Raw genomic sequence first — 23,434 nt, forward strand, 5'->3', positions numbered from 1 at the left:
CGAGATAGCGGGAACGACCGAGCTAAGGCCTCTGCAAGCGATGACTCTGGTGAAGAGGAGTAGGACGGCGATGCAGATGGTTTTGTTGTGGGCCTTTTCTCTTTGGCCTCTGCCCATTTTACACCTTGCGTTTTTTGGAGCGGATTCGGAAGCGGTGTTGGGAGGGCTTGGGTTGGTTGCAGATGGGAGTGGGGTTCTGTTGTGCGTTTTGGAGCCGAGTTTGTTCCAGATGATTGGGTGGTGTCTTTTGTTGGCCTCCCGGTTTCTGGGCGGATGGCAAGGGTTTGTTCGGGGTGCCCTCTTGCTTCCTTTTTGTTCGTCTTTTCTGTGAATGGAGATGTTACGGCTCGTGTTTGGTTCGTTGCTTTTGGAAGGGTCTGGCTAGCGCGCACCCATGCTATGGATCTTGGTGTTCCTTCCCTGCTATTGTCTATTGTGTTGAGAGATGTGCAGGAGTCGGTGCAGGGGAGGCTCCCCTATTTTCTCGTGCTCTCCTCTTTGTAGCTGTACTTTGGGTTTTGGTCTCAGATGTGGCTTTATGTTGTGGTTTGGGGTCAAAAGTTTTGGGGCTTTCCTTGGTGATGTTGGTGGCTGCGGGCTTCTGGCTTTTGTTCCCTTTATTCTTCGATGGCTTCTCCCTTCTCATCAACTGTGGGTTCCAGGTTAAAGTTGTGAAGGTGTTGCTGTGCGGAAGGAATTTCTTTTTTGGGGATCTCGGATCCTCTCAGGCTTTGCATGTGTGCTCTCATGCTTATCTTGACTTTATGCTCGTGTTGTTTCAGTGGGCTGGTTTTTTTTCTTATCTTTGGTTGGCACATTGGTGGTTCTCTCCTCTTTGCCTTGTTGAGGCTAGCCTTTTCACTTTTGTCTCAGTATATTTGGTTATTTCCAATTCTTATTGAGGTGGCCCTATCTTCTTTTGAGGTGGAGATGGCTGGTTTTGGAGATAACATGTTTCCTATTAAGGTGGAGTCAGATGTTACAGTGAATGCTAGGAGATGCTTGTGGGAGGCAAATGGTGCTATGTTTTGTGGTCGGCTAGACTCCAAGGTTGGTTTTTTGAGCATTTTCTCTCCTTCTATCCCAATTGAGGTGGTGATCTTGGAGGATCTTTTGTTCTCAGTTCAAGTCCTTGTCAAGTTTAAGGTTATGGGAGCCTTTCAAAAACCCATGTGGGTCTTTGCTGCTTATTTTGCCCATCCTCATGGCTCCTTCTTTGAGGTGTTTTTCTCTCCTATGGAGGTGGAGTGGCTGCACATGTTTTTAGTTGAGGGGCTTGTTGGGTTGCTATTGTTTGTGTTGCAGGTGGAGGGAGCCTATCAAAACCCTTATGGAATTCCTTGCCTTTTCGAAATCCTCTCAGGTTGTGGGAGCCTTATAAAACCCAATCTTTTAGGTTGTGGGAGCCTTTTAAAACCTAATCTAAGTTGTGGGAGCCTTGTAAAACCCACTCTTATGATTGACGGAGCTGGTAAAAACCCTACTTTTGGTTGTGGGAGCCATATAAAACCCATCAAGGTTGGGGGAGCTTGGAAAAACCCCATGTCTATTGTTTATGCTTGTGACAAACTGGATGCTAAAAGTTTTCAAGGGCCTAGTTTGGCCAGATCTTGTTTTTGGTTAAGTCCAGGCTTTTGTTGTGGCATGAAGAAGTTGTTACAACTTATGGGAGCTTTGGAAAACCCTTCTTGTTGGCTAAGGGTGCCTAATATACTCTCGATCTATGTTTTTTATGGTCTATTGTTTGCTGTTTTAGACCGTTTGTTATGCCAACTTGGTTTGTAATGTTGCATTCCTAATGTTTGGCTGGTGTTTGGTTGCTGCTGTGTTTTTATGTTTCTATCTTTTGCAGCCTCTGTTTTGGGATCTGGATGCCCATCAGTCCAAAAGGTTTCAGGTCCTTCCTAAAACCTGTGGTTTGCTGCCAATTAGTCCAATCTATTCTTCACTAGCAGCTCTTTGTTGTAAAGGGTTTCGGGGCCCCTTCAAAACATGTTTATCCTAATCAAAAACATAATCTAGGAAAGGACAAGAGTCACCACCTCTGGATAAACTTTAAAAAAATGAAAAAAAAAGTTACTACAGGAATACCAATTTATTTAATTTATAAAACTAATTACTAACATAGGTTACAAACTAATTACAAATGATCTACATCGATGTGGAGCTACACCCAATCATACTAAATCTAAAACGGCTTAGAGCTCCTTCTTTCTCTGCTCTCCTACAGCTAACACGATGGCTGCTTACTTTATCTCAAGCTATCTGTTGCTCCACTACACGCTCAACGACTGCTCCATTCAAAATCTTCTAACCATTGGAAGAACATTCTTTGTATTTTTCTCTAGCTATTCCACTTCAAAATTTCCAATTTTAAAACTCAAACATATCTATCTGCACCAAATTAATTGGTGAGCTACTGTAGTTGTTAGCTTCAAAATTTCTGACTTGAATGTTTGGATTTCAGATGACTAAGTTATACTCTTGGTTGTTTGTTTAAATTAAATTATTTCATTCTTGCTCCTCTCGTGAAATTTTAGTTTATTTTTAGTTTAGTAGCAACCGCTGGAGCAAGCATTCAATACAACCTCAAATATGTAACATTAAAATTATAATAAAATATATATATAAAATATAATATATTTATATAATAGTGTTAAAAAGTTAAATTAAAGAATAATTTAATCAATTAAAATAATAGTTAAATATAAATTATATTATTTAATTGAAAAATGGTTTGAAATGATAAATTTAAAGTGTTATCTTAAGAAATGAAATGTTTAGATTGCTCTTGAATCAATGATTGGATACTTTTGTTAAAAAGATCTATACACAATCATACACAATCTAATCTGGAAGCACTCTAGATGATAAGATCTATACAATTAACTCACCACAATATAGAAAATTGATGTCTTCAAATTGTAGGTTACTTGAAATTTTATGTAGATCTTGTGATCCATAGTTTAATATTGAGCCTAGACAATGCAAATCTAATCTTCGAGGCAATTTTTAAAAGTAGAATTCACTATATACAATAATGGATTTCTTATTGTTGAAATAAAAATGCTAGTTGTGACAAATTTTTGGATTATGAGGATCAAATCCTCCTCAAATTAGTCTTTCAAAAGAATAAATTTATGGCCTTTAAAAAGGGTTTACTAATGACAAACTAGCATTCACTAGCCTTGGTATGATTTTTATGCAATTACGTAATAACCACTGTAGTTCTATTTTTCTTCTAACACATAGGTACTCAAATAATCAACTAGCCATCTTCTTTTTAATATAGAAGTGCTAACTTCATGGCTTTAGCAACCATAATCATGGTAACAAACCTATGCCACACAATCATATACTCACCTTATAATATAGTAATCTTCCAATGTTAGGATCATGCGTAGACCTAGACATAGACTTAATCTCCAAGATTCATTCATAATAATTGTGTCTATATCTGCTTTGATAATCAAATTATTCATTGTAGACACAAATAATAGAGATATTTCACCCACGCCATTGATATCAGATCTTCATTCTCACTTTTAAATTACAACCATTATTTGATATTATGCTTCAAACATAATTCATACATGATATACATTCTAGTTAAATGTTAGTGGATTGCTAACATCAGTGTACGAAACAATGAAAATCACATAGTGACTGATTCATATTATCAATGGCTCAAACATACATCTTACACACACGCGCGCGCGCGTATATATATATATATATATATATAGAGAGAGAGAGAGAGAGAGAGAGAGAGAGAGAGAGAGAGAGAGAGAGAGAGAGAGAGAGAGAGAGAGAGAGAGAGAGAATCACATATACCCAATAAGAGTAGCCTATACACACCTTGACTATTTCATTCATGCATTATATAAATGTGACAAACTCAATAAAATTATACATACACATGTAATAAAGTTAAAAGTAACATTGGAGAGTATTGTGAAAAAAAAAACCTTAATACAAAATTCACCACATATAATTATATAATTACACTATAAAATATTTCATAAAATAATACTACAATTAATTAAAAAAGTGATATAAGTTTCAAAATTAGAAATACGTAATAATATGTGTCTCTGTTATGTATATTTAAATTTCTTTATGAAGTATTTTTATCAATATATGTCTTAAAATCACTGAACTTTTGTAGAGTTAATACTATCGACGTGGCCAAAAATACAAGAAAGTAAAATAACAAAGTCACATCACTGTTCTATTTTGGGAGCATGGGGATTGTCAAACCTACAAGAAAACAATATTTTGGTACTTAAATTGAGGTTAATTATTTCTTACCAACTTACATGTATAATCAGATCGCTGGCAAATAACAATTTCACTGGAACCTTACCATTATTTTCCAGCTTAAGCAAACTGGAGAGACTATGTATCTCGATACAAGCGATTTAACATTTCGCCTTCTTAATGTCTGGCATATAGCCAGAATGCCAGTTTTAATGTATTTCAAATTACTTAGGACTTTTGGAATTCGGTGGCCGGGTTGCGCAGAAATGTACAAAACAACAGCTTGAGTGGTGAAGTTCCCGAATGCTTATCCCAGCTACACAGTCTTAAGGAGTTGTAGGTTTCATTCCTCGCTCTTAAATTAAAGTCGATATTGTCTTATAAATACTGAAAACTTATGTTGATTTGTTTTCTGATTGTGACAGAGTCATAGACTGCAACAATTTCAGTGGTGTAATTCCTCAACAACTCCTGGATAAGATCTTAATAACGTAGTAATTTCACACCAAACATCTTTCTAGCTTATCCATGATGCTAATTTGTATGGCATTTTCTTTACATGGAACAACATGAGAATAAGGAATATGTTTGTTTTGTATTCAAATGCTGCAGACACAAAGCCAATGCGTACCTTAGTATTCCCTCTCAGAATTTAACGCATTCTAACTGCTCAAACGGGAGCAAACTAGGAATTATCATCGGAGCTATAGTAGGTGGCATCGTACTAATAGCTTCTATTTTGATTGAGAGTATTATTGTGTACCGAAGGAAATTCAGGGGAAAAGCGATTGTCAATGAAGATGCTAAAGGCAGCGCTCTAGGAACTAAATCGGTATATATCCATGAGGATGGTAAGAAAATATTTCTCCTTTTAGTAGGTGCTTGTTAAATCAATTTTCTTGGCTTATAAGATTTAGTTACATTCACTTCGAAATAAAATGAAGTGCAGACTACTCAATGGTTTTAGTACCAAATGCATCAAAATCCCGTGAGTTTACCCTGGAAGAGATCATCAAAGCTACAAAAAAATTTAGCTGTAAGATAGGACAAGGTGGCTTTGAATCTGTTTTATGGGGAAAATTGGAGGATGGAAAGCAAATAGCAGTAAAAGTCCTCTCTCTTTTCTCCAGACAAGGTGTTCAAGAGTTTCTAAACGAGGTAATATACAATTCTTAAATTCTAATACTATTGATTTGTATTCTCCAGCATAGCAGTCTCAAATCTCGTTCTTAGGGAAAACAATTATAACATAAATCTAATATATATGACCTGTTTCAAATTTGCCGAGCAGATTGATCTTCTGGCAAGAGTTCATCACAAGAACCTGGTGTCTTTACTTGGTTACTGCAATCAATCCAGAGAACTAATGCTTGTTTACGAATATATGCTTGGGGGATCCCTAAAGGATCGCCTTTATGGTAACTAAATGTCTTCCGGAACTTATTTTTTCTCAGTTGCTGCAAATTTGTGATCATGAAAAACTATAGCTTCACCACAAAATTATTTGGTTATCACCTTCTTTTACCAGGTACTAGTGCAGCGCAATATCCGAATCTAGATTGGAAAACCAGGTTTAACATAGCTTTAGACGCAGCGCAAGGTAAATATTTTCTGTCATAAAGCTTCATATAAAGACCATTCTCCTTCACCTAATACTGTTGAAATTAATTCCCAACTGCTCACCTACTCCTCCGTAGACTGAATGCTGCCCATCCTATCTACTCAACCTTACCGTGCCTTCTTTCTTATTCTAAACAGGACAGATTTTGAATTAAAAAATATCAATTGCAATCTTTTTTGATGCACATACAAGACAGTAGTAAATGGACTTGAACTGAATATAATTTACTGTTTTGTTTTCTTCTTCTTTTTCTAGAATTTGTAGAAGAGTCTAGAAGCTGTATTATTTTAATACAAAGTTAATTTGTAATAAGAAATTGTAGGAGAAGTAATGCAGGGATAGTAACACAGAAAAAACAGAGTATGAGAAATACAAGGTAGATGTGGCTGCATCAACAAAAAAAAATTAGAACTGGGGATTTGTTTTGATGCATAAGATTGAAAAGAGAAGCAACTCTGTTTTAAATCAGATTGTATATCTTTTATGTATAAATATATATGAAGTTTTCTTAGCTATAAAGCTCATTTTTCTGTCGTGTCTCTATTATACTTTGTTTATAATTTGTTTTTCTATATCCTCCGTCTCTCTCCAACAATGGTATCAAAGTTGAAGGTTATTTGGTGAAGTGACTGAGAAAGTCTTTTTCAAAGAGATAGAAGGGTTTTTTCACAGTCTATAATGGCAGCTCCAAGCACAAGTTTGACAAATCCACAAATCTCACAGTTTAATGGAAAAAATTATGATTACTGGACAATCACAATGAAGGCATTATTTTGTGCACAAGATTTATGGGAGTTTGTTGAAAATGGCTACCAAGAACCAATAGAGGCAACCGTATGTAATCTCAATCAGAGAAAGACTTATTGAAGGAAAATAAATAGAAAGATTCAAAAGCCCTCTTCTTCATCTTTTGAGGAGTGAATGAAAGCATTTTTCTGAGGATTCAAGTAGCAACAAAGTCCAAGCAAGCATGGGACATTCTTCAAACAACCTATCAAGGAATGGAAAAAAGTAAAAATAGCTAAGTTGCAAATGTTAAGAAGGGATTTTGAGACCATCTACATGAAAGAATCAGATACAATAGACTCATTTTTCACTCAAATCATTGGATTGGTAAACCAGATTAGATCTCATGGTGAAAACCTTGAAGAAAGAAGAGTGGTTGAAAAGATTTTGAGAAGTTTGCCTACAAGATTTGAATCTATTGTGGTGGCCATAGAAGAGACAAATAATCTCTCACAATTTTCAGTGGATGAACTTCATGCTTCACTCATTTCTCATGAGCATAGACTGAGCAGGCTAACAAATTCAAATTTGGAGCATGCATTCAAGACACAAGTCTCAATCAGCCATGGTAGAGGCAAGGGAAGAATAAATTTCAGAGGTAAAGGAAGAAATGCATATAGAGGTGGAAGAGGCAGCCCATCAAACTCAAGTGGAAGAGGTAGTAGCCCATCAAGCTCAAGTGGAAGATGCAACTATTAAACATCAACTCAAAATCAGCCCCAAAGCCAAAGGTATGACAAATCCTCAATCCAATGTCCTTATTGCAAGAAATTTGGGCATCACATAAATGAACATAGAAAGAAGCAATATGACTCTAGACAACAAAGTGAAAATTTTACCAGTGAAAATCAAACTCAAGACAACATGCTCATAGCTTGTAATGTTGCACAAGAAAGTGAGAAAGACATATGGTTTTTAGACTTAGGTTATAGCAATCATATGACTGAAAATTTGGAAATATTTTCAAGTTTGGATGAGAGTGTAAAATCAGATGTAACACTGGGGAATGACAACAAAGTTTCAGTTATGGGTAAAGGAAGTGTCAACATTCTAACAAAAAAGGGGGAGAAAAAGTATATTTCAGGAGTGTATTTTGTTCCTAGGCCTAATCATAAATTAATGAGTAGGGAAGCTCATTCAAAAGGGGTATAGAGTCTATTTCAAAAACAAAGAATGCACAATTTAAGACAGATTTCCAAGCAATCAACTCATAGAAAAATTCCAAATGACAAACAATAGAATGTTTCCCTTAAGGATAGAACCGGATTTGAAGGTAGATCTTTCTAAAGAATACCCCTCAATGAAGCCACACGTACATGAAGAAAAAATTGTAGCAATCCCCCAAGTAGTTTATCAAGCTGAAATTAAAGATGAAAATTGGTTATGGCATCTAAGATTTGGGCATCTCAACTTTGGAAGCTTAAAGTTATTGCATAAGAAGAAAATGGTGAAGGGGCTGCCACTAATAGACAAACCAGATAGAATATGTGATGGTTGTATTTTGGGTAAACAACATAGAGAATCATTTTCAGCTTAAAAGTCAATTTGTGTAAACAAACCATTAGAGAATATTCATTCAGATTTGTGTGGACCAATGCAAACACCTTCCATTGGTGGGAGCTACTACTTCTTGACATTCATTGATGACTTCACAAGAAAAACGTGGGTCTACTTTCTAAAACATAAGCATGAGGTGTTTGATTATTTTGATCAATTCAAAGCTCTTGTTGAAAAACAAAGTGGGCACTACATCAAAGAATTGAGAACAGATAGAGGTGGTGAATACATTTCAAATGACTTCATAAGATTTTGCAAAGACCATGGAATCCACAAACAATTCACTACAAGATATACCCTACAACAAAATGGTGTAGCTGAAAGGAAAAATAGAACAATAATGGAAATGGCAAGAAGCATGTTGAAGGAAATACATTTGTCAAATGACTATTGGGTTGAAGTTGTATCATGTGCAACATATATAATTAATAGATCTCCTACTAAAAGTGTTATCAATATGATTCTGGAACAAGAATGGAGTGGAAGAAAACATAATCTTTCTCATATGAGAGTATTTGGATGTGTGGCATATGCACATATGCTGGATGAGTTGAGAAGAAAGTTGGACAACAAAGGGGAAAAATGTATATTTGTGGGATATAGTGATGAGTCAAAGGCATACAAGTTATACAATCAAATCAGCAAAAGGGTTATAATCAGTAGAGATGTGCAGCTCATAGAAGATGAAGCATGGGATGGAACTTTGGATAAAACAATTAATATTGTAGCCAACATACCACAAGAAGGAAATGAAGATTTTATATCAGCAAGTACTCCTTCAAATGTGGCTCTTATAGTTATTCAAGGTCAACAAAGTGGACAACAAATGAAACCATCAAGTGTAAGGACAACCCAACAAACATAAGCAAATACACCATCAAATATGCAACAAACTCCATCATCAATTGGTACTCTTGGTGTTGGACCATCAAGCCCACCTTCAACAAATTCAAGTGATATGTCCAATTCTACATTAGCAAGCTTGAGGAGACAAAAAATTGAGAGTTTAAGGGAGATTTATGAACAAAATGAAGGTGAAAATAATGCAGGTCAGAATTCTCTTTTTTCTTTATACTCACATGTAGATGATCCAATTCATTTTGAAGATGCTATTAAGGAAGAAAAATGGCTAGATGCAATGGATGAAGAAATTGATGTGATTGAAAATAATGAAACATGGGAGTTAGTTAGTCTTCCACAAGGAAAAGAGGTGATAGGAGTGAAGTGGGTTTGCAAAATAAAATTGAATGCAAATGGTGATGTGCAAAAACACAAGGCAAGGTTGGTGGCAAAAGGCTATTCACAACAACCTGGGGTAGACTACAATGAGACATTTGCACCGGTTGCCCGCTTAGACATTGTGAGAACAATACTAGCCATAGCAACTCAAAACAAGTGGGCGGTATATCAAATGGATGTGAAATTAACTTTCTTAAATGACATTTTAGAAGAAGAGGTCTATGTGGAGCAGCCACCTGGGTATGAGATTTTAGGTCATGAAAACAAGGTTTACAAGCTCAAGAAGGTACTCTATGGACTCAAACAAGCCCCAAGAGCATGGTATAGTAGAATTGATTCTTATCTGTTACAAAATGGATTCAACAGGTGCAGCAGTGAGACCACATTGTATACCAAGATGAATGAGCCAGGTGAGATCATAATTGTTTGTTTATATGTTGATGACTTGATATTCGCTGGTGATCTTTCACTTGACATGTTCAAATTAGCTATGAAGAAAGAATTTGAGATGACTGATTTGGGTTTAATGAGATATTTTCTTGGCATTGAAGTCAAAATGATAAAGGTATTTTCATTTCACAATCTAAGTATGCAAATGATGTTTTGAAGAGGTTTAATATGATGAATTGCAAATCACCACCAACACCAATAGTGACAGGTTTAAAGTTGAGTAAAGATGACAAAGGAGCTGATGTAAATCCAACTTTGTATTAAAAACTTTTTGGTAGTCTCATGTATCTAACAGCCACAAGGCCGAGTATAATGTTTGGAGTTAGTTTCATTTCAAGGTTCATGGAGTCACCAAAAGTTACACATTGGAGTGCTGGAAAAAGAATTTTGAAAAATCTTAGTGGAACAAAGAATTATGGAATATTTTACTCTAGGTCAAATGATTTCAACTTGATAGGATACACGGATAGTGATTGTGTTGGCAGCATAGATGATAGGAAGAGCACTTCAGGCTATGCTTTTCATTTTGGATCAATCGTAATATCATGGGCTTCAAAGAAACAACCAATAGTTACTATTTCATCAGTTGAAGCAGAGTATGTAGCAGCTATAGGGGCATCGTCTAAAGCAGTTTGGATGAGAGAATGTTGAAAAAATTGAGGTATGAACAAGAAAGTGCAACAAAGATATATTATGACAACAACTCAGCTATAACATTATCAAAAAATCCAGTATTTCACAAAAGGAGCAAGCATATAGACACAAGGTATCACTTCATCAAGGAGCTAATCAACAATGGAGAAATAATTTTGGAACATTGCAAGTCAGAAGACCAATTTGCTGATATCTTCCCCAGACCACTGGGAAAAGAAAGTTTTGTGCATCAACGAAACAACTTGGGTATTGTAGATGGCAGTTACGATTAAGGAGGAGTGTTGAAATTAATTCCCAACTACCCACCTACTCCTTCGTAGACTGAATATTGTCCATCCTATCTAATCAACCTTACCATGCCCGTGCCTTCTTTCTTACTCCAAACAGGACAGAGTTTGAATTAAAAAATATCGATTGCAATCTTTTTTGATGCACATACAAGACAATAGTAAATGGACTTGAACTAAATATAATTTACTCTTTTGTTTTCTTCTTCTTTTTCTATAATTTGTAGAAGAGTTTAGAAGCTGCATTATTTTAATACAAAGCTAATTTGTAATAAGAAATTGTAGGAGAAGTAATGCAGGGATAGTAACATAGAAAAAACAGACTATGAAAAATACAGGGCAGATGTGGCTGCAGTAACAGAAAATCAGAACTGGGGACTTGTTTTGATGCATAAGATTGAAAAGAGCAGCAACTCTGTTTTAAATCAGATTGTATATCTTTAATGTATGAATATATATGAAGTTTTCATAGCTATAAAGCTCATTTTTCTGTCTTTGTCTCTATTATACTCTGTTTATAATTTGTTTTTCTATATCCTCTGCCTCTCTCAACCAAATACTACAAATAATGTGTTGAAGGATTAGAGTACCTGCACGTAAGTTGCACCCTAAAAATAATTCACAGAGATATAAAGACTGCCAACATTCTTCTAGACGACAATTTAAATGGAAAACTGCCGGATTTTGGTCTTTCAAGAGTAACAATTGATGGAGAGGCATCTCATGTGACAACGAGTATGAAAGGAACAATTGGATACCTAGACCCAGAGTAATTTTCTACTTTGCTCTCTCTTTGCTTTACTGCAATGCTACATATAAGAAAATTTTCATTTCTAATGTTTTGGACGTTATATTTTTTATGTGATAGGTATTTTAGCACTCATATGCTGACAGAGAAGAGTGATGTGTATAGTTTTGGGGTGGTTTTGTTAGAGATCATTTGTGGCAGGGCATCAATAGATGTAAAAGTCACTATGGATGAAATTAATATTGACAGCTGGGTATGAAATTCTACCAACCCTTCATCATTGCAAATTAGGACGTTAATTTGAGGCGTCCCTTATCGAAGAAATTAACAGTGTAACTTCGTCAACTGCTTTTGCTCAACAGGTCAAACCCTTTTTGGAGATGGCTGAATATCCTAAAAAATGTATACAAATAATGGACAAGTGATTAGTTGACGATTACAGCTTAAAATCCATTGCCCATGTGGCCAAGTTGACAATTAGGTGTGTTGCAGATAATCCGTTGTCAAGACCTAGTGCAAGCGAAGTTTTGGTAGAGATGAAAGCGGCTGTGGAAATTCATGCAACGAATTTGGACATCTTCGAAGTGATGGATATTAATTATCAAGATCAGCAGATAAGCCTAGTTTTTCTATCTGATTGTACTAAACACAGGGACATCGACTCAATAGATAGCAATTCCATCTTTTCTCGGAGGGAAAGTTAGTCCATAGGTTGTTTAAAGATGGTAAAAAATAGAGGAACGAAACGATTGTATTTTTATTTGCTAGGCATGATTTAATATGCATATAAGAATTACGATTGGGCATGGCTAGTCCATGTATAAATTATTTACTATGGATTGTCATTAAGCCGACCCAATCTAGATATGTGTTAGTAGAATATCCAAACTGATCGTTGTTCTTCCATATCGGAGTGCAAGGAAATTTGTTCTCTAGTTTTCTAATTTAAATTCGTACATGCTACTTACTGACTTGTCATTATAATATTGAGAACGAGTTTTCTTATGTGTAAAATATTATTAACTTGTCCAACCCAAAAAAAGGGCTATCTTGTATAGAGTATTAATTTGTCCAATTGGCTGGGCTTAACTAGCAAACAATAAGTTTGTAATTTGACTGCTTAGGTGGCCGGTGTGGGCCCATTCCATCCACCAAAGTCCTCATTTCTTATGTAGAAGCTTGTTGGATGTCTGTAAGCATTTGGTGAACTAAAACAAATCTAATGGAAAAGCATCCCTGTCTATCTCGCTATTGTCATCGAATACCTTGCTGTTGAAGCCAATCCTATCCGATGATTATCGGATTTTCCAGTTAGAAATGCTCTAGTAGATATGTATGCAAAATATAAGATAATAAACATGGTACATAGTAATACCCTTCTAACCTTTACACAATGACTTTTGAATAGGCAAAGACTACTAGATTAGGGCACCTAGTACATGTGTATGACTATTTTCAGTTAAATTTATAGAACCTCCTTATTATAGATTTATGTTTTTTCTGTTAGCACAAAAACCATCAAATTATAGTACTCAACATACCAGTTTGACACTCTTTGCCTCAATTTGCTTATTCAAATTCATCTCTTTGTCTTGTTTCTAGACCTCTAGCCTTTTGTGTGTGTGTGTGAGAGAGAGAGATTATTGTTATTACTAAAATTCATCATTTGTCTATCATTAAACCTAGATCACACATATATTAATCTCAAATCCCATTTCATCTCATAAGGGAACATTCATCTCAAGTTTTCAACACTCTTATTAGGATTGCAGCTAAACCTATTTATTTTCTCCAACCTGAATCATGTGTGGATAATTGAAATATTAATTTATATCCACAGGGTAGGATCTCATTTCCATACTCATCAGAGGGAACAAGTAGTTCTTCAACAACTTTTTGAGGTGCGAGATGAGAATAAACTAAGGAAGGACCTAGTTTCATAAAAGGGAAAGGAAAGATGAAGCTTACCATTAGAAGTTAGGCTAAAAGGGTTCAACCTCGAAGCATCATGGTGGTAGACATTGATGAGATGGTTTGAAGAAGAATAGTTTAGGCATAATAGAGTTGCATTTTCAAATTTTATGGTTTTAGACCATTTAAATAGCATGGACTCTAAGAGGATTGTGGTTAGGAGAATCTTTTCAAACTCCACACTCACATATACCTAGATTAAAAAAACTTGGTTCTAAATAATATGACATTATCTACACTAAGAAATTGGTGAAATAAGTTGGCTATACTAGAAATGATCTCTATTTCCCATAACTATAGGAGAAGGCTTGAGAGCCTATCCCAAGAGGGAATAGTAGCTGAAAAATCATTCGAGGATTTGAAGCTAGTAAGCTATTTTTAGAGCACTAGACTTTTCTTTCCAAAGAACCAAGGACCAGCAATAATAATATTCATATAATCTTTACAAAAAGAAAAGGAGAAGTAGAAAAAACCCTTAGAAGGCATTGAGATTGAAACATTCCCTTTAATATCCCAGTTAGTAGTTACACACTATCTAACCACTTCAATCTTAGGATGTACAAAAAACCTACCAACCAAGATGGAGGGATTGAAGAGCGCCCAAGCAAGAGAATCTTAGAGGATGTCCCATTAGTTGACGAGGTACTCAAAATTGTAACTCCATTTCCAATAGCACTACTAGAAATATTCTTTAGATGAGGAGATTCTGGCAACAAGTCAATATTCCCATTTCAAAATTTCTAGAGTTCTCTCAAGAGAGCTTGATGTTATTGTAATTTTTTTTTAAAACAAAACACTCTTCATATATACCATTTTTTCATATTTTATGCAAAACATAATGTTCAACACCTTACATGTAGCCCTAACACTTTGGATAAGATATTCAAACAAAATCCAAGAGTAAGTGTATGATTTCAAAGAATCTTTAAATGAAACGTGTGAACACTATTAGCATTCTAAATTTTAAAAAGGAGAATATTTTCTTTGTTTTAATTAAAGAAATGTTAGTGCATTATAATGCAAGCATGCTATAGAATAAGTATATTATATTGCATTTCTCTTTAGTCCAATATATATTGAGTCATAGAATACTCATGTTATGTCATATTTTAATTTTAATTAATTTATTACATTTTTTGGTTATCCATCTTAATACGCATACCCTTCAACAAACCTATAAAAAAATTCCCAAAGATTCCTAGAAAAAATAAAAAGATTTTAAAAAACATTATATTGCATCCCCATTAGCCCAATACATCTTGAGTCATATCTAATAGTCGTACTATGTCATATTTTAGTTTAAATTAATTTATGACATTTTTTAGCTACCCATCTTAATATACATACCTTTAACAAACCTATAAACAAAATTCTAAAAGATTCTTAAGAAAATTAATTTAAAAAAAAAAAACATGATATAACTATAGTAATTCCCTTCTCTCATTAGATTGAAAATTAGCATGGCTCACGACTTCAAACAGGATAGGGTTTTGTGTCATAAGCAGAGCAGGGCTATACAAGCTCTATACAAGAAAGGTCCCTCTAGGCCAAACTGATTGCCATTGCTTCTTTAACAAAAGTCTCGATTCTTCTAACTGAGCTCCGGCCCTGTTTATCCTCTACCTATCAGCCCGTTTTATGTTTCCTCATTAATTATTTTTTCCCTCATATTCAATCCCATGGAGTTGTCCTTACTTTACTACATCCGGACACCATAATATCTTGCGTTCTCCAGCTATTTTATTTAATTTTCTTTATTGCTCCTTAGGGTGCGCTGACTAAGTGTTTACTAAGGTAGTATGTAGTCCATGTGTAAGCTACAAATTCATTCCAAAGGGCTTGGACTGCAGGGACGTAACCACATGATTCCAACAAAATGTAAACATTTATAAATTTGCAATATATAAGTAACTTATAATCGTAACAATTAAGTCTTCATTCGGATACAACATAAAATAGAAGATGACAGAGAGAAATCATAAACTTCATTCATAAATGAGATTAAATTTTAGTAATTTATTAGCAGATAGGCTATTTTTAGGTGGGAAAACTCTCCACCCGAAATGTGTCTCACGCCGCAAATGTTGATGGTTTAACCGGAAATTCTGATGTTGTGCAGAAATTATCTATGTTGTCAATCAAACGCATTGCCCAAACTCCATTTTTGTGTATTGGATGCTACATTTTTCATCTTTGGGCAACGTGTTGGCATGGTTCAGACCAGCAAGATTAAAATAATGTTGAAGGATACACTGCCTAAAATGCGCTGCCTCAAGTGTGTTTAAATAGCTTTCAGAAGGTGAAAAGAGGCATTGAAGCGCACTCTTTGCAGTGCTTACAAATAGTTTGCAAAGAATCACAACATAACCCAGGTATGTTATAGCAGCGCATTCTTCTAATTGTGAATAATCTTAGCTGGGATTGTTGGCTGATCTATTTAAACTTTCTTTTTACTTCTCATTTATGAATTACAGATGCTTAATTATTGAAAATGAAATAAATCAGTCTAAATTGATTTTTTTTTATACATAAATGAAATGTAGCAAGCCAAGATCGAAAGTGTGTAAGGTGAGGAAAACAATTAGGGTTATCATGTGCCCTAATTGGGAAAGTAGCAATTTTTGGTTTAAAAAAGGAGCATATATCTCGCTTCATCCATACAAGAACATATGCAACAATAACTTTATTAAAAATCTTATACTTAATCTTCTAATTTTGTAGTCCAAATATAGCCAAGCTGCAAAAGCCCCATGGGCCATAATTGTGAGATTTTGCCAAGATCAAGAGCTCAATGAAATGTACAAAATAGAGACACAATATAGGACAAGAATAAACTGTATTCTCATCAATAGAAAATGATCAATAATCATAATTCAATACTTATATACAATGTAGATGAGCTTGCTTATATAGGCAAGGCTAGGGATATGTGAGCACACAAACATGACATGTGGCTCAATAAGAAACAAGGGTAGGTAGGAAATAGGTGTGGGTAGGTAGGAGAAATAATATAATAGTCCACATGAGGTGGATCACCCACTGAATGTGGAGTGTAACAACAAGATCAACACCATAAAAGGTGGAATTTCTCCTACACACTATCCCAATGTGGCACAAACACCCAAGTGTCTCATACCCAAACTACTATGAAATGCATTTCCTAAGTAAACTTAAGTAAAGTGTAATAATATCCATGATGAATGATTATTTACACCAACACCCCCCCTTAAGTGCAACTTATGGGAATGCACTTAAGTCTATAATGCAACTAAGCAATGCAAGATGGGTCCCAGCTACGAGGCCATGTTAGGTACCTATGTACAAATGCAAATGCATGAAAACTAATGCAATGAAAACTCTCACAAAGTGGGGAAAGAGAGAAAAACCCAATGGGAAAAAACCCTCCCCCAAAAGAGAGATGAAAAACATACAAGAGAACTCTCATAGAAGAATGTGAAGGACAAAACCCCATGTGAGGAAAAAGTTCCCCCCATATGAGAGAAGAAGAGAAGCTAGGAAGCCCCCCGTCAATGTGGAATCTGCACCAATGATAGAAGCTCGATGTATGAATAAACTGCTCCACGAATGTCGAACAACATTCCTCCCCTTAGGAAGAAACAAAACCAAAGGTGTATCCATGAAGTCTCCCCAATCATGAAGGGAAGATGTATGAAGAAAACTCATGATGAAAGGAATCTCTAAAAAACTGCTCAAGTGTCCCCATGTCGATGCTAAAAGATACCCCCTCCAAAGGTGGTAAACTGTGCCACACTACTGAAAAAGGCACTCCAAGATCTAGTGGAGATGGATGTAGAACATGTCCCAAAGACTCACATGTCTCCTCTAAACATAAAGAGACCTCCTCCAACTGCTGTACATAAGTATCCACAATCATGTCAACCTCAAAAGAATGATCATGTAGAGAATGAACAAGAGGGTCAGAGTGTGCCCTCACAACAATCGAAGAAGGATCATCTTCATCAAAGAGAAGATGAATGTCATCAATGATGTCTCCCAAATCTGCAATGTAGGATTCCATAAATAAACCTACAATATCTGTCAAGTAATCATCCCATGAATCTAAAGCTGGAAGACAATGAATATCCTGCTGCATTGAATCACATGAAGGCAAAACTATCGCACTATCCGCATCATCAGGTGCAATAGGTGATGTGATATCAATATGAGGAGATGAAATACAAGACTCAAGAATGGGGTCACATGTGAGAATTCCCATGTTCAAGTGCCCAAAGTTCTCCTCAAAATCTGAACCATCACAAGAAGTGTGATCATAATGTGTAAAATCATCAAATGTGAAATCATCATCATCAACAAAATCTGAAAAGGAGTATAACCGAGATGCATGATCAACCACCCTAGTCACAATGATAGCTCTAGTCTCCAAGTCTCTAATGAAAACTGAGTCAGGTGTGAACTCCACAACTCTCTTAGTTGCGCCATGTGTGATTTGATAGATAGAAAGGAGATTGTTTGTCAAGTGGAGTACACACAACACATCATTGAAGGAGTTATCTCCAATGTCAATAGATCCTTTCCCAATCACATCCATGTATGTATGATTGCCCATCAAAATCTATGGCATGGTGCAAGGCTCAAATGTAGAGAACATGGACTGCGAAGATTCCATATGATGAGAAGCCCCTGAATCTAGAAGTCAACTCTCTGAATCATGACTTATAGTAGCACATAGAGCTTTTCCTTTTCTTGTTCCAAAAGAGTGAGTCTTTCCACTTGTAGAAGCCATGAATGCTTGCCCTTTTCCTTTTGAATGTGAGGAAGTGGAAGTTGATGAATCATCCTTCTTGTAGACTTTAGGCAAATCAATGTTATGCTTTTTGATGATATGTGTGAGCTCATCAATCTTCTTAGAATGGCAACGATGTTCCTCATGACCAATCTTTTTACAATAAGCACAAGTAGGTCTCTCCCTCTTTGGTGAATTATCTCTCTTGGAAGAGGATGAATCTCCTTGTTGTGGAGAAGATGATGCTTTGTCCTTAGGCTTTGATTGCCATTTCTTCTTGTTTGAGTTGTCCTTTCCTTGATTTCCTTTGTTCCCTTGATTTGCCACTAATGCTCGAGACTTAGAAGCCTTAAGAATGCCCATGCTTATCAACTTAGTTTGTTCCATCATCAACATTACATTGAAAGCATCAAATGTAGGCATTTTGTAGCTTGAACCCATTGTCATCCTATGGGTTTGGAAACTAGAAACAAATGTTGCATATTCTTGTGGAAGCTTGCCTATCAAGTTGAATATCAATTGAGTATCCTTTTTATCAATGCCACAATCTTTGAGTTGTGCCCTCAACTCATTTGCCTTAGTGACATAATCTTGTATAGTATCAAAGTTCTTGGGATCTAACATGGTAAGATTACTATCAATTTGATATCCCCTAATCTCATCAACTTGACCATACAAGTCTTGAAACTTTTGCCAAGCATCCTTAATTAGAGTACATTTCTCAATATGAAAAATGAGATCCTTTGATACATACTTTCTTAAGGTACCAATTGTCATGATATTTTTAGTGAGCCAATCTAAGTGACCAACTGGATCAACCTTAGGATTAGCAGGAGCAACAATAGTTCCATCAATGTAATGAGTGAGTCCTTTTTCCATAAGTTTACTTCATGCATCAATTTTTCAAGTAGCATAATTATGTGGAGTTAAGAGAGGAAACTTAGAAGAACCCATAGCAGAAAAAAGGAAGGAACACAAGAGCACAAAAGCACAAGATACACTCCCCCAAATTCACTCAATCAAAGTACCGCCCCCAAAGTGATGATTTTAACACTTTATACTTAGTGCGATTACAATGAGCCACTTGCAAAACAAGGCAAAGTGGACTTATGATGCAAATTTTACAACTTCTCAAATGAGATACAAGAGACTTCAATCAATAGTGCAATGAATCTAACTGAGATTCAAGCAAATATACAAGTACCAATAGAGCCGAAAAAGGCCAAAATCTGAAAGTATAATTTCTACATACAATGGCATCAATTTGATAGCATCATGTGAAAGTAGACAAAAAAATACGCACTTTCAAAAATAACGGCACCTGAAAAGGAGGTCGTATGACCTCAAACGAAGCCTCTGAAGTTGCAAAAACTGGGATTACTCAGGTACAATCACCAAAAACTGCATTTTCTGAAAAAGTCAGTGCATCAAAATCAAAAAATTTCTTCACGTCTGCAGAGAGCATGAAATTCTATCCCATTTCAAAAAAAATTGCACCCAAAAAGGAGCAAAAATGAGCAAGTTATGGCCATTTGAAGTTGAACTGCAAAATCAAAAAGCTCAATGAGAGGGGCCTGCAAATTTTTTGAAAAATGCTGATGTGGCGCTGATGTCAGCAAGTCACTGTGTTAAATTTGACGGTCATATCACCGTCACAAAAACTTCGCCTCCCTGCTGACTGGGCGTCCGTACTGTACAGACTGCTGACGTGGTAGATGACTGTGCAGGCCGTACCGTACAGATTTGCTAACTGGGTAGCCCTGCGTGGCAGATGACGTGGCGGACGTACGGATGTCTGTGTGGTGCAGGCAGTGATGTGTCACTGTGTACGGAGGTGACGTGTCACGAGTTGTACTCGCGGGCCAGTGACCGCCTGCCACGTGGCAGACGCGGGTCCTCCGGTCTGGGTGATCGCTGGCGGAGGGAGCTGCCGGAGTCGAGAGGTCGGCGGTGAAGGCTGAGGGCGCCAGAAAGGAGGTAGCGGGCGCCGCTGGGTGGAGCTGCGAGAGGTGGAGATCGGCGAGGACGGGATGGCCGGCGCGGGCGGAGCCGGTGCGGTGGCGGGCGAAGACAGTGACCGGCGAATGAGCAGGGAGTATTGGGCGCTCGGGCAGCAGCGGGCGCAGGCACGGATGGCGGAACTCGGTGGCACGGGAAGAAAACGCGGCGGCGGGAGATGCAGCGCGGCGGCCGAGGCAACCAAGCGGGCCGGCGGTCTGTGCGGTACGAGCGCGGGTACAAGACATGGTGGCTACGGCAGGTGCTGCAGACCTGCAATCTGCAAATTGCGGGTACGGGGGGGTCTGCGAACCCCCCAAAAATGCAAAAAGACTTTTTTTTTTTTTGATTTTCTTTTTTTTGATGATTTTTTTTTGAATTTTTTCGATTTTTCAATTTTTTTTTGATTTTTCAATTTCGGAAAATATAATTTTTTTTTCGAAATTTACACAATAATAGTAAAATTGGCGAAAAAATTTTTCTCACCAAAATAGGCCGACTTTATAACCAAAATTCATGGAAACGGCCTTCTGGATGCAATGGCGGGGTCGGATCTGGTCTAGGACGCCTCCAAAAGATGCTGCTCCTCAGATTTGCCTCTTGACGTCTCAATAATGCCTCTTCAAGACGAATCAATGAAGCCCCAATGGCTCTGATACCATGTGAGATTTTGCCAAGATCAAGAGCTCAATGAAATGTACAAAATAGAGACACAATATAGGACAAGAATAAACTATATTCTCATCAATAGAAAATGATCAATAATCATAATTCAATAGTTACATACAATGTAGATGAGCTTGCTTATATAGGCAAGGCTAGCGATATGTGACCACACAAACATGACATGTGGCTCAATAAGAAACAAGGGTAGGTAGGAAATAGGTGTGGATAGGTAGGAGAAATAATATAGTAGTCCACATGAGGTGGATCACCCACTGAATGTGGAGTGTAACAACAAGAGTGGAGTGTAACAACAAGATCAACACCATAAAAGGTGGAATTTCTCCTACACACACTATCCCAATGTGGCACAAACACCCAAGTGTCTCATACCCAAACTACTATGAAATGCATTTCCTAAGTAAACTTAAGTAAAGTGTAATAATATCCATGATGAATAATTATTTACACCAACAATAATTAAGTGGGAAAATAATTAGTAACAATTTATTTTGTCTGTAAGAACCTTGCAGTGTCGCGTTCCAATCTAAAATGGAGTCAATAATGGCGCTAAATAATTCAATATAATAGACAAAGAAACTTGTGGCGGTTTGAGAAATATAGAGTAGACATATGACTTCATGACTTGATTTCTTTTAATTTTAATCATCTGTCAACAATGCTTATCTCATTTGAGTATTTTCAATAGCTAATTCTATTACAACTTGGAACAAACTGAAATCTGAGCTTACTTTGACTTTTTCCTGGAATAATCAAACATTATAGATTGAAATAACTTTCATTTGATTTGAGTTTTGAGGTTCTTATCATAGTGCTGCATGATTGTAGAGATTTCTGGAATAGCTGCAAAAATTCTTCTATATCATCAGCATTTTGAGTGCCCTACTGGACTCATCTTCAAGGATACAAACCTACAGTCAAACACATGCAAGTCTCTAAGAAATGAATCAATGAAAATTGATAAAATTACAAGAATTATGAGAGCAGATGCTTGGTGCATGAACAGTAAAATATTTTCTTATATCCGCAATGCTGTTGCCTTAAAACAAACATTAAGATTGTGATTCACTGAATTTGAATTCATTCTTTACGATCTAGGTGCATAATTATTCTATAATGAAGATTCAATAGGCTAAAAACCACAAAAAATATTGAAATCTAGGCCCCTTATCATACAAATTCCATGGAAATCTGAAATAGATGTAAACCAGGTATTGATAATTAAACACACTAAATGAGGAAATCTCTTCTACAGGAGAGAGAGTTTCCAAGAAAGACAATTATGAGAAGTGATATAATATTGTCTAACTAGTGAAGCCCCCGTGGCAATTTGTGACTAACTTCTCTAGGTTGTAGAGTATTTATGGTTTGCTAATACTTTTGAAGCAAATGTAATCTAAAATTGGTTAACAAAGGGCAAAAAGGCAATGTCAAAATATTCTTCACTGCAAATTTACTTTGAAACCCCATTAGATTTTGTCACAGTGTCTTGCACAACATACACTTGAAATTTTTAGTGTTGTGTATCATTTGAATACTCGATGTATTTGTTGGAAATGTATTCACGTATAGACAATGCACATGAGATCTTTTTGGCTGAACGCATGCAAGATATGGAAGCATAGACAAGACACATGAGCTATCTTGCAATATGCCACGTTCCAATTGCCTGATTTCAATTAGAACCTACTCAACTTTTGACCTCCCTACCCTACCTTATATTAAGTTTTCCAATTCAATTAATTGATTCAAATACCTAAAAGGATAGATCAGGTAATGATAACATTGACTAAATTTTCAAGTCGAATGCTATTTTTTAAAACTCAAGATTCTTAGGCAATTTTGATCAGTGATTTTAGAGTAGGTGAATTTAAAGTATTTCCTTTCTAACAGTAACAAGCAATTATCATAAATTTGGGTGCAATCATACCAGCATTAGTGCACTGGATCCCATCATAACTCCATAGTTAAGCGTGCTTGGGTCGGAGTAGTACTAAGATGGATGACCTCCTGGGAAGTACCATGTTGGACCCTTTAAGAGTCAGATATGCAAAGACGACTTTGAAATTTGAAATGAGTGGAATTAAGAGAGGTGGTAGTGGAGATTCTAGGGCTTCCTCAGGGGAGGAGGATGCCAACAATGAAGACGATGGATATAGCGAGGCATGGATTATTGAAGGGATGGCCTTTCTAGGTGAATTGGTGTTTGGTGCTTGTATTGTCTTGGGGATGGACTGGAAGCCCCTTCCTTTCATTTAGTAGTGGGATTTGGTGCTTTCTTCTCTGGGTTTTGCAGCGGTTGTTGGTGTTCTCTCCCTCAGATAGTGTTTTTTCACTACTTTTGTGATGTACTGGGAGGAGGGTATGGGAGCCTATGATATATTTCTCTATTCTAATTGTAGTTTGTGTTACTT

General features: G+C 36.4%; 1 pseudogene; it reads left to right on the forward strand.

Annotated features, from left to right (window-relative positions):
- Positions 1-22,936: 22,936 nt before the first annotated feature.
- LOC131070165 (5S ribosomal RNA) lies at positions 22,937-23,054 on the forward strand (annotated as a pseudogene).
- Positions 23,055-23,434: the final 380 nt, after the last annotated feature.

Source organism: Cryptomeria japonica, chromosome 1 (genome assembly GCF_030272615.1).
Source record: "Cryptomeria japonica chromosome 1, Sugi_1.0, whole genome shotgun sequence".
Lineage (NCBI taxonomy): Eukaryota > Viridiplantae > Streptophyta > Pinopsida > Cupressales > Cupressaceae > Cryptomeria > Cryptomeria japonica.